This window comes from Muscardinus avellanarius, assembly GCF_963383645.1.
Source record: "Muscardinus avellanarius genome assembly, chromosome: 4".
In the NCBI taxonomy this organism is placed as follows: domain Eukaryota; kingdom Metazoa; phylum Chordata; class Mammalia; order Rodentia; family Gliridae; genus Muscardinus; species Muscardinus avellanarius.
This window is the reverse complement of record NC_137789.1, coordinates 123,832,174-123,849,694: the sequence shown is the minus strand read 5'-3', so window position 1 is coordinate 123,849,694 and position 17,521 is coordinate 123,832,174.

Sequence of the window (17,521 nt, the reverse complement as noted above, 5' to 3'; positions counted from 1 at the left end):
GATTTACACATAAAAGGATTTATTGCTATCCTCGCCTCTGTAAAGCAATGTAAGATCAACAGGATTAGTGGCATTACATTGTGCTCTCCACAGAGTTTAATGCCATTTCAGGATGTTAAAAATTTATAGAAACAAATACAAGAGCCCAATATCAGCGGAAGCTTTAATCCCCTCCAAGAAAAGCATAGCACCTCAGTTGCCACTTCCTCCAGATATATAAACCCAAGTGAATGCAGTTTGTAGATGACACAAGTCTTTTCCTAGAGCCATGACTATCGAGGAATGACAAAGCAGATGTGAAGAAGGAGTGTCTGGAGACTCCTACTGTATATGTCAGTCCCATCTCTTCATTAAGTCTATAAGCACATGGGGCAATAATGTAGGCATGATGGTGATATGGCTTTTCCTTCCCAAGTATGAAGGGAACTTGGCGATAAAGGAAGTGAAATTGCCCTGTTAATTTTCAAATATAAAATCATCCCAAAAGAATGGATGAGCCAATTCTTTGAAGGAGGCACAATGACTTCTAAATCTTCAATATTTATTCATTCACATGTTAATTTTTACATTCATGAAAAACGTTCTCAACAAGACCCCAAAGGCACAAGAAACTAGAAGGTGAATCAATACATGAGAATGCGTGAAACTGAAGAGATTCTTTACAGCAAAGGACACTATCAAGAACCTCAATAGAGAGCCAACAGAATGGGAGATTTTTTCTACCTACTCCTCCTATATAGGACTAATATCTAGAATATACAGAGAACACAAAAACTCAGCACTAAGAAAACAAATAGTCCAATCAAAAAATGGGCAAGTGAAACCAGGCATGGTGGCATACTCTTGAAATCCCAGCATTTGGGAGGCTGAGACCAGAGGATCGTGGTTTGCAGACAGCCTCAGCTACTTAGTGAGGCCCTATAAAAATAGGGCTAGGAGTGTAGTTCAGAGGTAGAATGCCCCTGAGTTCCATCCCCAGTACTGCAAAAAAAAAAAAAAAAAAAAAAAAAAAATGGGCAAGTGAACTAAATAGACACTTCATGAAGGAAGAAATTAAAATGGCCAATAAATGCAGGAAAAAATTGCTCGGCATCATTAGCAATCAGAGAGATGCAAATCAAAACTACCCTGAGATTTCACCTAACTTCAACTAGAATGGCAATCATTCAAAACACAAACAACAAATGCTGGTGAGGATGTGGAGAAATGGGAACTCTACTACATTGTTGGTGGGACTGCAGATTAGTGTAACCATTTTGGAAAACTGTATGGAGGATTATCAGAAGAATGGGAACAAATTTACCATATTATCCAGCACTACCATTTCTGCACGTCTAACCCCCCAAAATGGAAACCAAACTACCAAATTAATACATGTGTCTCTATGTTCATAGCTGCACAATTCACCATTGCCAAACTATGGAACCAGCCAAGATTTCCATCAACAGATGAATGGATCACAAAATTATGGGATATGTACACAATGGAATTTTACTCAGCCATAAAGAAAAACACAATTATGGCATTTACAAGTAAATGAATGGAACTGGAGAACATTATGCTAAGTGAGATTAGTCAGTCACAAAAATGAGAAATTGGATGCCCTCTCCAATATGCAAAAGCTAGGGAGAAAATGGGTAATAAGGGGAACTCTAGATGAAGAAGGAGATACTATTGATGAGCAAATAAGGTGACCTGAGGGGATGGGAGGGGTGAAGAGAGAAGTTCTCTAATGTTCATGATGTACATTAACAAACATATCACATCCAATCACTAAGCCAAACAGAAGGAGGGAGAAGGAGGGAATGGGGAGGGAATTGGGTAAGGGTTAATTGGGTGATGTATGCATGTATGCCTCCACCATCTTGCTCCATTAAGATGTATGAATACAATGCACCAGTAAAAAGTTAAAAAAAAGTTTAAAAAATAAAAAAACAAAATATGGCTAGCAGAAGGAAAACTCACTATCGATGGAAGCCTATAAAAACAAGTTTTCTTCAGATAAATGTTCATAGCATTCTACCTAGAAAGAAAAATCTTGGTTCCAAAGACTCCAACCTATCTGGTTCTAGTGACAATTTCATATTATCATGAGAAAAGGTGCATCAGCCCTCCCCCCAACATGCCATTCTTCTCATTCTCTTTTTTTTATCATTCATATGGAATCTCTGACTTAAAGAATTCAAAGAGGGAGATTAGTTTATATACTATTAACAAAGGAAAAACAAGCTGCAATTATATATTTCGTACAATATTTTAAAATTTAAAGTAAAGCACTGGATTGGGATTTATTTTGTATATCTGCTTTTCACATACTCCCCCAAGTCTATAACCTCTTTTCTTCAAACTGTCCTCTGCCCTAGAAGAATGATCTGGGTGGAATACCTCAATAGCCTTAAAATGTCATTCAAAGCTGGGTGTGATGGCGCACGCTTGTAATCCCAGCATTCGGGAGGCTGAGACCTGGAGGATCGCGGTTCACGGACAGCCTCAGCTACTTAGTGAAGCCCTCTGCAACTCAGTGAGACCCGGTTTCAAAATAAATAATAAAAAATAGGGCAAGGGGTGTAGCTCTGAGATCAAATGCCCCTGGGTTCCATCCCCAGACCCACACACACAAAAAAAAATGTCATTCAAAGACCCCTGAGCCTCCATGAGATTTTTTTAGGAGACCCACAAAGTCACAACTTTTTAAAAATAATAATATGACTATTATTTTTTCTATGTTGTCTTTTGCACTGATGTGCAAAATCAATGATGGATGACACTGATGCTGCCTTAGCAGATATCAAGACAGTGGCACCAAACTATATCCATAGTCACTGCGTTCTTCACTGGCCAAGCACTCTCAACTAAGGGGGAAAAAAGTTTCAGAAGTTTCATTTAGTTATGATTTAATCAGAGATTAAGAAGCAATCTCAACCCTAGTCCAAGTCTTTTGAACAGTCCAGGTAAAGAAAATAGAAGTATGCACACACTTCTGCCACATGCCAAAGCAGATGGTTCTCTCCAAAAAAGCACTGACAGAATTATATGAGCTCCAAACTGCACTACCTGCTTTTCTCACAAACACCTTTGGGAAAGAAGACTAATAGACAAACTCTGATTTTGCAGAATTAAATATCTATCTGGAAGATATTTTTATCAAAAATAACACAAGTCTATCACTTCAAGAAAAACAACTAACAGTTTTTGTTGCTAATGACAAAATGTATGATTTCAAACAAGTAATAGAATTACTAAAAACTTATGTTAACCAATGTCATTTTTATATTGCCAATGTACCAGTATTCAATAGACCTGCATATTTCATTAAACTAGTATCTTCCATCTGAATAAGGCATGAACCCACAAAACTGTCCATGGGTAAAAGGTACATTCAATCTACATGGCAGATGGACGGAGTCTGGTTTAAATGAAGTGTTATGGTTTAGATGCTGAATGTCCCCCAAAGGCCCATGTGCTAAAAGCATGGTCCTCCAGCCTGTGCCACTAATGGAAGTGGTGGGACTTTTAAGAGGAGGGGTCTGGTGGGAAGAAGTTAGTTTATGTGGAGAATGTCCTAAAGGTAATATTGGGAACTTGGCCCTCCTCTTCCTCTGTTTTGGTTTCCTGCCTGCCTGAGGTATGTGGTTTTCTTCACCATATAATCTCCCTATGATGTATGTACTGCCACAGGCCCAATGGCAATGGGCCCAAGCCACTATGGTCTGAAACCTCTGAGTTGGAGAGCCAAAACAAACTTCTTCTCTTTTTAAGTTGATTTATCTCAGATATTTGTTACATTAGCAGAAAACTAATACACCAAATATAAAACCTACAAAAAACCAACTATACAACTAACATATCAAGTCCAAAGTATGCATAAATATATCTTCAATTTCCGCAGTACATTAACCTTTATGAAATTACTTGCCAAGCATTAATGTATTAAAAAGTATCCATGGTTATTTGAAGTACTTAAGATGCCCTTTATTTTTCTAATTATATATCTGTATAAGGCCAAAATTTCTTTCTATACTTAATCAAAACAATACATCACAATATTCTTCTAATGAAGAAGTTAATATATGAATCCAGTTGTCTTCTATTAAAGTATACATTGATTTTTAAATATATAAAATGATGTCACTTTACTCATGATTTTTAAAATGTCCATTTTTCATTAAGAAAGGTGATTTTTTAAATTAACATGCTATGGAGTTTTTGTTATTTTTCATTGAATTAGTTTTAGTTTTTTAGATTTCATTTTAAATATGGTAGAGATAAGCCATGGAAATAAAATTTCTTTGAGATATTCAATAAATTTAAAGAGTGCAAAAGAATCCTGAGAGAAAAATGTTTGAGAAATTGTAGATTTCACCAATGGACTCTCTTACTTATGGCTTCCAAATGGGTTTGACAAATGGGGAACCCCAGCAAGAGATAAGAGAGAAAAAGAAAAGGATGCAGGACTATTTATTCATTTGAGTGGGAGTATACCTCCTCCTCCTGTAGCTAGTCCAAAGACTTATCTCAAAATTCTCTTCCCGCTGGGCGTGGTGGCCTACGTTTGTAATCCCCATGCTTGGGAGGCGGAGACAGGAGGATCGCGCAGGTTTGAAGCCAGCCTTGCTGGCTTAAAAGACCCTGTTTCCAAATAAAAATATAAAATAGGTCTGGGAATGTAGCCCGGAGAAGGGTTTCCAGGAACCCCATTACCACCACCAAAAAAAAAAAAAAATTCTCTTCCATCCTCAAACCTACCTTCAAACCCACCTTTATCCTAATGAAAAAAGCTTTGCTGTTATCATTCTAGCGTGAGGGCCCTGTCAAACTCCTGTTTCCCCATTTCCTGTTATATCTCTTGGTAGAGACTTATTTAAGCATTTTATTTTATACACACATACAATGAAAAATGTAAGTGAAATAAAAATCATTTCTAAGATGTCTTCACAGTACAACCTGATTCTTCTCAACCATTCTTTGTCTGAAAGTCACTGATGTTTTTCTTTCCCATAACATAACATGTCATAACAATCAGGATGAGTTCACATTTCCCTAGAGTGATTCACAGTAGTCTCCAGGATTTTCTACCAAGGAGCTGACTCATTTTGCAAGTTTTATACTAGCACTTTTGATTTTTGTGCCTATGCGGATGTGTATAAGCTACATCTCAATTGCAGCCTGACCAACAGCGATGGTAAGACACCATTGTCTAAAATGTGTCATAATTTTAAAGATGTTGAAATGTGATAATATATATGTCTTGAAAACAATGAAATATAGTAGTTTACTTTTATATTCAGCAAGTATCTTCTAATTATTTAGCTTTTCAGGAAGCTTCATTCACTCCCAAATCCTTCCACCAATGCTACATTGGTTTATTCTTCATGATTGATTTAAAATCAAGAGCAGCTTACAAAATTATAAGGAATTTTTAAATTCTGGCTCCAGAGAAAGGCAGGAATTACTATAGCTCATTGTCCAACTTATAGTTGGTAGGTTTTAACAGATGAATTAGACTTTCAGTTTGGGCTTTCTCCATTTCTAGGGAATGAGGCTCCCTCCTCCATGAGCTTTAAGTATATTTGGCTTTTTCTAGGGAGACCCAATATGAATCTCATATCCCTGGTAGAACACTAAGTCTCCAAGAAGATTTCTCAGCCTTCAGGCATCCATGCACAGGAACTGTCTGGTCCATGTCTCCCCACAAACCTTAATCATTGGACAGATTCCACAACAGAAGTTACTCTTTAAATTGTTCGTTCTCTCTCTCTCTCTCTCTCTCTCTCTCTCTCTCTCTCTCTCTCTCTCTCTAAAAAAAACAAATATGGTACACAGGACAAGCCAGTTCAACTTCTCCTCTTCATTAAATTTATTTTGTTTCCCTCAGGCCCTTTCTTCATAATTAGTTTTCTATCTCTGCTTTCCAACCTCAGTCACCTTCTCTCTCTATTCCTTTAAATCAAAGATGCTAGATCCTTATTTTTCAATTTTTTCATCCTGGTCCATCATAAAGCCATCATCCACAGAGTCCTCTTTGGCACTGATGTGCCTAAACTCATTTTTCATGACGTGAAGAAAGAAATGTAGCTACATGTGTATTACATGTGCACATAAAATTCAAAACTAAGAAATATTGTTTCTAGCATTTATTCAGTGCTTACCAGGCACCCAGTTTTATAATGATCAGGACTGACATATGATTTTATCACATACTCCTAAAAAGAAAATAATAACTAATGAGAAACACTGAGACTTAAAGAAGTCAAAATTTCATTTAAAAATCTCAGAGCTAATAGAGCTAGCATCCAGAATTGAACCTGTGCTTTTTGGCTGTAGAAGTTGAGCTCAAGGCTCTCCTACCTTATGTACTGAATATTTACTAACACACCCTTTAAAAGCAAAGCACTGTTCTAGGCTCTGGGAGGGCGATGCAAAACAGAAATATTGTGTTTCCCTCCTCTCACATATCTTGCATTCCAGCAAGAGAGAGGAGACCTGAATATATAATACTAGCTCCTGGCAGAATGCAACCTGCATTCAATAAACTCCAGGCCTCACAATGACAGCACAGGGGAGAATGCCAACTGGAGAGTGGGGCTTCAAGGAGGGGCTGGCATTTGAACTGTACTTGAATGATGGGTGGAATATAATAAATCTGTAGAGAGGTGGAAAGCCGGCTGAATGCCTAGGGTTCTATGGGTGGGACAAAAGGGAAGCCAGGAAAGAGCTATTTACTACCACCTATCACCATTTGTGATTCTGCTTCTTAGATTCTTGGTCAGGACTCTGAAAGGGCAGCCCCTCCTGACAGAAGGCCACCAGGTCAGTCTGTTAGCTGCTGGGGTTCCCCAGCCTCCTGCAGCTATGTCCTGGCATTGGAGGCTGCCAGTGAATTCTTAAAAGGCTTCTCCTGTCTCTTCCTTTACAATCCCCCACTGAAGCTCACATGCTGGCTGTCATTCATTCTTCATCCTTGCCCAGTTTGAAAGAGGTGAATTGCATTGAACAATGGAGTTATCACCAGACTGTCAAAAGAGCCAAAGCCCTGCAGGATCGCTGCTACCGAGGGTTAAAAAGATTTCTTAAAAAGAAAAAGGAAAAATATCTGGATGACTGCGGACTCAGTCTGTTTGGATGTCCTGGAATACTTACAAGGCTGGAATGCCTCCCAGGGGGGAGGTGCTCCCCAAAACCACAGCCACCCGCTACCCTCACCTTTGTCTAGACACCCAGCTCTTCACACACTTACTCAAGCCCTAGAAGGCATTGAGTTATTATTTCTAAAATTTCTTGATCAAGAGAAGGCATCTGGTTAATAGTAAAGCTAAACTTAAAGCCTAGAGCCTCCTGTCATTTCTGTGAGTTTCCTAGCTAAGCCATCTTTTCTTTCAACCTTGTAAATAAAGCAAAAGCTTATAGAATTTTCAAATTCTAAGACAGTATTCAAATAGCCATAAATCTTAGGCTAGAAATCAACAAATCTTTATGCCTCTCCCTCTGCTTATGTTGGCTTTTCATCCTATTGACATTAGTCATTTAACTTTGCTTATTGATATTCAGTTTATATGTCAAAAAAAGATACAAGCTGTCCTTCAGAGGTATATAAAATACATCAATAACATTAGAAGTAGGCAAGTAAACCAGGCGTGGTGACATATGCATGTAATTCCAGTATTTGGGAGGCTGAGACAAGAGGATGGCAGGTTCAAGGCCAGCCTAAACAGTTTAGCTAGAACCTTAACAACTTAATGAGACCCTGTTCCAAAATAAAAAAATAAAAAGGGGCTTGGAGTATAGCTTGGAGGTAGAATGTCCCCTGGGTTCAATCCCCAGTACCAAAAGAAGTGAGTAAGACAATCAAATTTAACAGTATAAACTGGGCGTGAGAAAGCACACCTGTAATCTCAGCTATAAAATGAATGCAAGTCTGAGGCCAGCCTAGGCAATATAGGGAGACACCATTTCAAAATACAATCTAGAAAAGGAATTGGTGATGTAGCTCAGTGGTAGACTACTTGCCTGACATATAGAAAGGTCCCAGGTTCAATCTCCAGCACCATTTTTTTTTTCTCAAAAGAGGCAAGAAAGCCGGGTATGGTGGCACATGCTTGTAATCCCCCCCCCGCCCGCTTTAGGAGGCAGAGACAGGAGGATCACCCAGGTTTGAAGCCAGCCGCGTTGGTTTAAGAGACCCTGTTTCCAAATAAAAATATAAAATAGGTCTGGGAGTGTAGCCCGGAGGTAGAAGGGCTTCCAGGAACCCCAGTACCACCAAATAAACAAACAAACAAACAAACAAACAAACAAAAAGAGGCAAGAAAAATAGTAAGGAAATAAAATCAAGCTGGGAAGGAGGCTGATATACACCTCATGAAATACTATTTCCTTGCAATGGAAAGGTGACACATTTACCCCCAACAGTCAATGTTATTTCTAATTCATTATGTAATTCTGCCTCCCTAAGATAAAAAAATCAAACTATTTGTCAGGATGAAAAACAATAGCTTTTCATGATGAAGCCACAGTTCCACTTAGGGGCATGGTACTGGATGATATAATGAGCCAGGCCTTCAGCATCCTCCAGGGGACATTTGTGATTTTCATTTGGTGATCACACCACTTAATTTACCTAAGTTATTCCATGACATCTAACCCATGCATACAAATTCCCAAGGAAATGGAAAGTTTGTGAGGGTTTCAAAAGTAGTGTCCATAAATTTATTCCATGAGTTGTCTCACTCTCTGTTAGGAAAAGTGTTAAAATGTGTGTAGATGTCACTGTGGTTATAAAATATACTTAATTTAAATTTGATAGAGGATGTATAGAGTTTTATTTTCTCATTCTCTATTTGACAAGAGGTACTAGCCACATAATTATTGTCAGGGTGGCATTGGGTCACGGGCTCCTGATGACTGTGAAGTGTATAACAGCCTCCTCTCCAAAGGCAGGCCCTGTAGGAACATGTACCTGCTCACAGTCACCATCCATTCTGAAATGGTTCTTATTTTAAGTAAGTACTAATGTTATCATCTCCTTTGCTAAGAGAAATCCGGAAGCACTTTATCTGGAGGACTTATGGTTGACTATCTTATAGGTCCTTCTATACAAACATTTCTCTCTTGACTAAGAGTTTGAATAGAGCACAAGAGAATTCAAATCTGCAACCCTTTGACGTTTACCTAGCTTGGGGCCCTTTCCTCTTGCTACTTCAATTTGAAACTGTGTTTTCTAACTGGCTGCTGAGCTAGAGGGTCAGTTCAAATATTTTTGTGAAATTTGTGATGGCTAAAGTAGATAGATATCTCAATTCATTTTAAAGAGGGACTCAGGCAGTATGAGGGGAAAACTAAGTTTTTAGTTCATCTTTACACCTATTTTCTCCTGCCTTATCCCCTACAGAACAAAAAGTAATTCATATTACAAAAGTATCCAAAGAGCATGGACAAAATTTCTTTAAACCAGAGTATTTTATAGCAAAATTAATCAAATGCTCTTTCTACCATTCTAAAACGTCATTCATAGAAAGCTTAATTTTGTGGTTTGTTATTTTCTGTTTCTTTCATGGAAAAGCTGTGTCAAAGCCACCAAGTAGGTGACTTGGCTATGTGAAATTATGAAATGAGAACTAATTGGAAATTAGTTGCTCTTTGCAAAACTGGCTTTTGTTTAACCATACTAAATCTGTAGCCTTTTTCTTCCGCAATAATCAGATGATAAGATAGGTTGTCTACTAAGATCTCTCCTAGATTTCTATATTAAAAACATAAGAGCTTTATGTAAAAGAAGATGCATCCCAGTGTGTTATCAAATGATAAGAAACTAATTAAAATGAAGGGGAATTGGGACATAGCTATGCTTTATCTACTTGGAAAAGCTTGCCTCTTTGATGAAGGGGCACCTCTGCCCTGAGTCTCATGGAACGTTATGTTTCAGATCCTATAAAAGCATTAGTAGCTGAGTATGGAGCAGGAGGGACAGAAGGTGTTGTGAAATGATTTAGCCAATTTTTTCTCCACAAATAAAAACCTAATGTAAGGTCAATAAAAAGACAAATGTTCCTATATCCATCCCAGATAGATTTTTGGCACAAATAAATTTACCTCTCTATAATATCAATGGCTAAACCCTACCTCCTCCTTATCTAAAATATTAGCTTCAGAAACTCATACTTATACTTGGTCAAGAAATAAGGTGACCAATATTTTTGTTAGGGGTTGAAATGTTTATTTTTTAATTCTTTTAATGTAGTGTCTTATACTCTGGGCCTTACCAAATTGTGCCCTATCTATAATTTGCTAATGTGGAATTAGTCTGCGAGGAGCATAGCCCACCATCTGCATGCATGCTAAACAATTTAGACAGCACAGTGCAGAATGTCCTGGGTGATTTATTTAACTTGAGCACCATAATCACATGTATTGGGTGTTTAAAAAAAAGAATTCTAGGAAGGTTCAAATAAAATCTCATGAAATAGAAAGTAACTTGGCAAGGCAATTTATTTCTGTCCAGAAGGGTGTGCAACTGACAACAAAAAGTCTGGTAAGCAGGCACATTGAGTGGGTAGTCCACTCCACCCAAAGGTTATAAGAGCTAAGATGGCTGACACTTGGGAAGATTCAGGGAGTGGAACAGACAGACACGTGTACCATTACAACATGAATTCCTAAGCTACAGCTACATAATGGAAAGAAGTACATTACGATGTGATCTGCTACTTCAATAGAAAATACTGTCTTTACTTCTCACATGGGGAAGAATAATCAATCAGAAGTTACGTAACTTGCTCCAGAAGGACCTCAGACGTATGATGGTAGAGTTTACACATTCCAGGATATAGTTGATGGTTATGTTTCCAATATAAATATTTTTCCTATGCATTGCTATACACTCCTATACATGCTAGATAAAAATAAATCACTGCTACAATGAGATACTGCTTCAGATCATTACTATGCTTATTAAAAATATAGACTTAGACTTAGTGAGAATGTAGTGAAAACAAAAGCCTTCTATATGCCTTTTGAAATTGTGAAATAGTATAGACATCATGGAAGACAGTTTCTACTCAGAAAGATAAACATTTAATTATATATAATATGATTTTATTTCTGTATATGTTCCCTAAAATTGAAAACATAACTTGAACATTTGGTGCATCCACTTACATCCATAATAGCATTATTTGCAATATCAAAAAGAAACAACCCAAGCATACATTAATAAATGATGCCTAAACAAAATGTAGCATATGCATACAATAGAACGTTATTCGGCCATGAAAAGGAATGAAATACATGCTACACCATAGATGAACCTCAACCACATTATGCTAAGTGAAATAAGCCAGAAACACAAGGACAGATATTGCATAATTCCAGTTATATAAGGTACCTAGAAGAGAAAATTTCTTAAAGAAGGCCAAATAGAAGGCACCAGGATGTTGGCGGGTAAAAAATGGGGAACTAGTGTTTGACAGGCACAGACTCCCTGTTCAGAAGATGAAAACATTCTGAAAATGGAAAGCACTGACAAACAATTTGTGAAAGCCCCGAACGCCACTGAATTATACATAAAGATGGCTAAAGAGGTAAATTTTATATTATGCATATTTTACTACAACTTAAAAAGATACAAGGAAACCCTGTGAGGCTTCACAGGTAAAGACTTCAGGAAGCTACTTCTGGATCTGTAGTTGTAAACAAGTTGTTTTGAATCAATGGCTTATATTGTCAAGAAATGTGTGAGTTTAATTAGGGTTTAATTAAGTTATAAAAGAATTAGGATGTAAGAGCATTCACCAGATGGAATAATTTAAATCTTTAAGACACTTGAACACTGCTGATGGAACAACTAGAATTAGAAACAGTGGGACCAGGTTTCCTCTACGCAATTCCTAAACTTCTCACCCCCATTCTCAGAAACATTTGACCCTGAGAAAAAGTTATGGTATCAATTAACAAAAGCTTCCCATCCAGGATCTACTTTGGCTTGAGCAAAACAGGCTTTTGATCGTATCAAGAAGCATTTATCATGAATGCTTGGATGAAAAGAAAAATTATCTGCTACCATCCAATCCTGTACCCATTAAAGACCACCTCAGACCAATGAATGTCCCATCATGCCCCTGTCACAGATGAAACAGCTATGTCCTCCCTGCCCTCCTCACTTCTCTGTCTGACCTTAGTGTAGGAGACAGAGTAAGGACCCAGAAATAGTGATCCACAACGAAACATGCAGATGTGCAATGGAATACTGCCCCCTGTGTTTTCCTTTGTCATGACACAAAAATACTTTCTGGGAAGACACTAAATAGATAAGAACCTAGTGTCTCTCTCCAGGGTACACAAACATGCTGCAGCATATTAAAGTGTTCACCTCTCTGTGATTGCTGTTTTTCCCATCTCTCTTGGGAGTTGAGCCAGGAACAACCCCTCCCACCCGCAGTACTGCACTCTGTGGATCCTCTGGTGGTATCACAGTACCTCTCAAGGAGTAAGAAAATCCCTATAATCAATTCCAAAGCCAGCCATGGAGTAAGATGACCCCAACTAAAAAATGATTGGAACCAGAAGCCCTTTCAAGTCTGAGGAGTCCCAGTCTCGTTATAAAAAAAAAAAAAAAAAAAAAAGATTGAGGCAATGATAATTTAAAAGACCTGCCTGAGGCCACCCTTCACAATAGTAGTAGTTAGGAACTGACTGTTGGGGGCCTCTGATCTTGGGCTTGTTGGTCTTCCCCAAAGAAAAGGCTTCCGCTATGAACACAAGAGAAACCTCCAGCCTTCTGCAAGGTATTTCATGACTTGGGTGGGTTTATTCCATTTCAATAATAGTTCAAGTACTGGGGAAATGTGTCTTTCCTCCTTTAAGGTGTTTACTGAGTCATTGCCCAGGACAGTGGCCTCCATTTAAATGATTTATGTCAGGACAGCCGTTTCAGACTTAAATTTTTAAAATGTCATTGGGCTCATGACATATTAGGTTTTACTTGAGACGAGTAAGATGCAAATTGTTCCAAAATTATGGTTTTCTGTCCCTTTGTGGACAGGATTTAAAAAGTAGTGCCACGAGAAAGTCCAAGTGGCAGCATTTGGTTGTTTTTTTCTTAATATGAAATTCTGACTAGTGATGCAGATTTGACTTTCTGGTTTGTTTTGGAAATTCAGTAAAATGTGGTACTGGTTGGCTTTGTTGCCCAGACTCCACACTGTTTACCAATGTTCTGTGCTGTTTTTGTTGTTGTTGTTGTTTTGTTTTATCACAGAGGACAATATCTCTAGAATCGCATATGTTACAAAGAAGCAAATATTTGGATTCAAGTCCAGGCTTCCCCATTTCTGTGGCCTTAGAACAGCTATCAGTTCTTCTTTACCTTGCTATTTTCTTTTTTCTTTTTTCTTTCTTTTTTTTTTTTGCGGGTCTAGGGATGGAACCCAGAGGCATTCGACCTCCGAGCTACACCCCTTGCCCTATATTTTTATTCTTTATTTTGAAACAAGGTCTCACTAAGTTAAAGAGGGCCTCACTAAGTGGCTGAGGCTGTCCCTGAAACGCGATCCTCCCGTCTCAGCCTCCCAAATGCTGGGATTATAAGCATGCGACACCATGCCCAGCTTACCTTGGTTTTTTCATCTGAGTTTTAATACCAATTCCTACCCTGACCTAGCTAATAAGAGATATTATTTTCTAAATTTATTTTTTATTTTTATGTGTAACATATTAAAAATGGCATACATTCGCACTGTGCTTGGTGCCCTCTCCCTCCCCTACACTTCCCCTTCCCCCCCTCCCCAAAATGAATAATGAATGACCATGTTAATCATGCAACATTTATATTTTTACACATTTTTTAATTTAGCTCCTCCATTAATCAACCTCAGCCTTCTTCCTCTCCTATCTTTCCATTCTAGCTTTTCTGAGGTTTCCCCTCCATTATCTGGCATCCCAGTGGTATTCCTAATACTCCCTAGTTTGGGCATATTGGAGAAAACATGTCCCTTCTCTTTCTGTGCTTGGCTGATCTCACTTAACATAATGTTCTCCAGGTCTTATGATCTTCTTTCAAATGACATGATTTTCTTCTTCTTTATAGCTGAGTAGAATTCCACTGTGTATATTTCCCATAATTTTGCAATCCATTCATTCTGTTGATGGAGACCTAGGTTGGTTCCTTATGTTTAGCTATTACAAATTGTGCTGCTATGAACATGGGTATGCCTATGTTACTGTAGTTCTCTGATTTCAATACCTTTGGAAAGATACCCAAGAGTGGTAAAGCTGGATCATATGGTGAATCTATTCCCAGTTTTCTAAGGAATCTCCACAAGGATCTCCATAGCGGTTGAACTAGTTTGCACTCCCACCAACGGTGTAAAAATGTTCCTCTTTCTCCACATCTTCACCAGCATTTGTTGTTATCTAATTTCTTTATACTATAGAGCAGTAGTGGTAAAAAAAATAGCATGGTATTGGCACAACAACAGGCATACTGACCAGTGGAACAGAATAGAAGATACAGAAACAAACCCACACAGCTATAGTCAGTTGATCTTTGACAAAGGGGCCAAACTCATACACTGGAGAAAAGACCTCCTTTTCAACAAATGGTGCTCGAAAAACTGGCTATCCATTTGTAGAAAGATGGAACTAACTCCTTACCTATCACCATGCAAAGGAATCAACTCAAAATGGATCAAAGACTTAGAAGTTAGACCAGAGACTGTGAAGTTATTAGAGGAGGGCATAGGCTCAACATTACAACATATAGGCACAGGCAGTAACTTTCTCAACAAGATCTCCAAAGTGCAGGAAATTAAAGCAAGAATTAACAAGTGGGATGACATCAAACTAAAAAGTTTCCTCTACTATTGCTCTATAGTCTGGGATTGTAATACCTCCTACCTGGTTCTTATTGCTGAGAATTGCTTTGGCTATTCTGGGTCTTTTCTTTCTCCATATAAAATTCATTACTGATTTTTCTAGGTCTATGAAGAATGTCGTTGGTATTTTAATAGGAATTACAAGAGATGTTATGAAGATCATCTGTGCTTAATTACTTATTAAAAATTGTTTAAAACCAACAAAGTGTCCAGGCATGGTGGTGCATGCTTGTAATCCTGGTATTTGGAAGGCTGAGACAGGAGAATTGCAGGTTTACAGCCAGTCTCAGCTACTTACTGAGGCTTCCTGCAACTTAGTGACACTGTTTCAAAATAAAGAAAAATAAGGATTGGAGGTGTAGCTCGGGAGTAGAATGCCCCTGAATTCAATTCCTACTACCTGAAAAGAAAGAAATAAAGTACTCTGCACATTAAAAAAAATAGATTTCCTAGCTGGGTGTGGTGGCACATGCTTGTAATCCCAGCATTTAGAAGGCTGAGAGAGAAGGGTCCGAGTTCACAGACAGCCTCAGGTACTTAGTGAGGCCCTGTGTCAAAATAAAAAATAAAAAATAGGGCTGGAGGTGTATTTCAAAAGTAGAATGCTCCTGGGTTCCATCCCTAGTACTAAAAAAAAGGAAGAAGAAGAAGAAGAAGAAGAAGAAGAAGAAGAAGAAGAAGAAGAAGAAGAAGAAGAAGAAGAAGAAGAAGAAGTAGAAGTAGAAGAGGAAGATCCCCTAATCACTCCCAACTTTCACCCCCAAAAGCTTAAGAAAATTATATAGGCAGATCAGAAAGAGCATAACTTCTGAGTGAGGTGAGTCTTGGGTGGAGAAACAAAAGAAAATGTGCCAATTTAATAATTACATCATCCCATGTATGAGCACTTGTAGGAGAATGTGGACTGCAGCTGGTGTTTGGGGACAGAAGAGCAGCAAGGGGACAGGGGAGGGTGAGGAAAAGAAATTGTTAGTGTTGACTACTGTGGTGACTCTAGAAAAGGACTGGGGAATGCAACTGAAGGAAGGAAGAGGGGAAAGGGAAATACATGTAACATGAGTCAGTAAGATAAGAGAATCAGGGCAGGTAAGGAGATGAACACCTCCTCATATAGAATCTCTTTTCTTTGTCACTTCTTGGTCTTGTGGACAAGTGATTCAACTAGTAAAGGTTTATTAAGTCACACCTGCTGCATGCCATGTTTTGTTCTAGGACTTGAAGAAATTTTTTCAATCCATTAGCTGTGAAATCTCTAAACGCATAGAATTTACACTTTATAAAAAAAAAAGTAGAGTCGGGGAAAATGAGCAACAAATGCATCCAAAATTAGACACTGAAATATAATTTTTAAGTCCTTGGGGAGGCTGAGACAGGAGTATTGCAGGTTCAAAGCCAGTCTCAGCAATTTAGGCTTTCAACTTAGTGAGACCCTATTTTCAACTAAAAAATAAAATGGGACTGAGGGTATAGCTTGAAAGTAGAATGTCCCTGGCTTCTTTCTCCATTGCCCCAAATAAATAAATAGTCATTTCAGAGAGCCACAAATTGTATAAAACATAAAATACGACAATAAGATAAAATGGCAATTGGTAGAAAAAGGACTGAATTAGCTAGAGCAGTCAAAGAAATACTCTTCAAGGAGCTGAGCTCATGTGCCTTATGATCAAGATCAATAGAAACCCAAGCCATATTAAGCACAGCAGATATTTTATTGACTCAAGAAGGTAGCTAGGATACTGGAATAGTCATCAGACTGAGTGAGTAACTTCAGAGTCCCAGGCTTTGGGCGTTGAACACAGAGACTTCAACTTTCCTTCCGAACTTGCATCCTTTCTAGTCTTACCAGCCTCACAGTCACATCCTCCCATTTAGGTAAACCCACTAAAAAATACGGTGCCTTTTTCACAGAGAAGATCTCTTAAGCCCAGGAAACAACATTATCTAGGTGTAATTAAAGAGATCACCCCCATGACTGGGATGGTAGAAGTGGTGAGAAGTAATAGGGGAATGGGAAGAAAGAGATGTTAGCACGGCAAAGGGTGTCTAAACTCCATGAACCGCACAAGAGGTACCATGCTTACTCCCAGGTACCCTTGATTCTCCAGCAGATTTAAGTTCCCTTCTCCCCAGAGATTAAATTTTAAAATGTCTACTTACCAAAATGCCGGAAACTCATCTCTATCAGAAAACCCACCCACCATTTCCAGAGAGACAGTTCACATCCCATCATTTGCTGTGTCTAATCTCAGGTTTTCTCATAGGCTCACCAACTAATAAATTTAACCACTCCAAAATAATTTTATGACCAATATAAAATTACAGAGGAGCACATAATGTATGCAATAAAAAACTCTCTTTTTGAAAACACATATGAAAAAGGCAATGCCAGCTAGCTCTGGTCCATACTGTGCACAAAATATTGTTGACACAGAAGATGAAGAACTTACCTTCCTGGTCCTAGAATAATCCCTTGGATCAGTTTCTTTTCCCAATCCTGGCTACTTTACCATGAACATTGGCTTCCTTGGATGAGCCTGAGACAAAATTAGGACTTCTTGATGGTACAGTGCTTTCTCTACTTTCTGTTGGTACAGTTATAGCTGTGTTAAGAACCTTAAGGGGTAATTATAGAACATTCTTTACTGGGCTTGAAG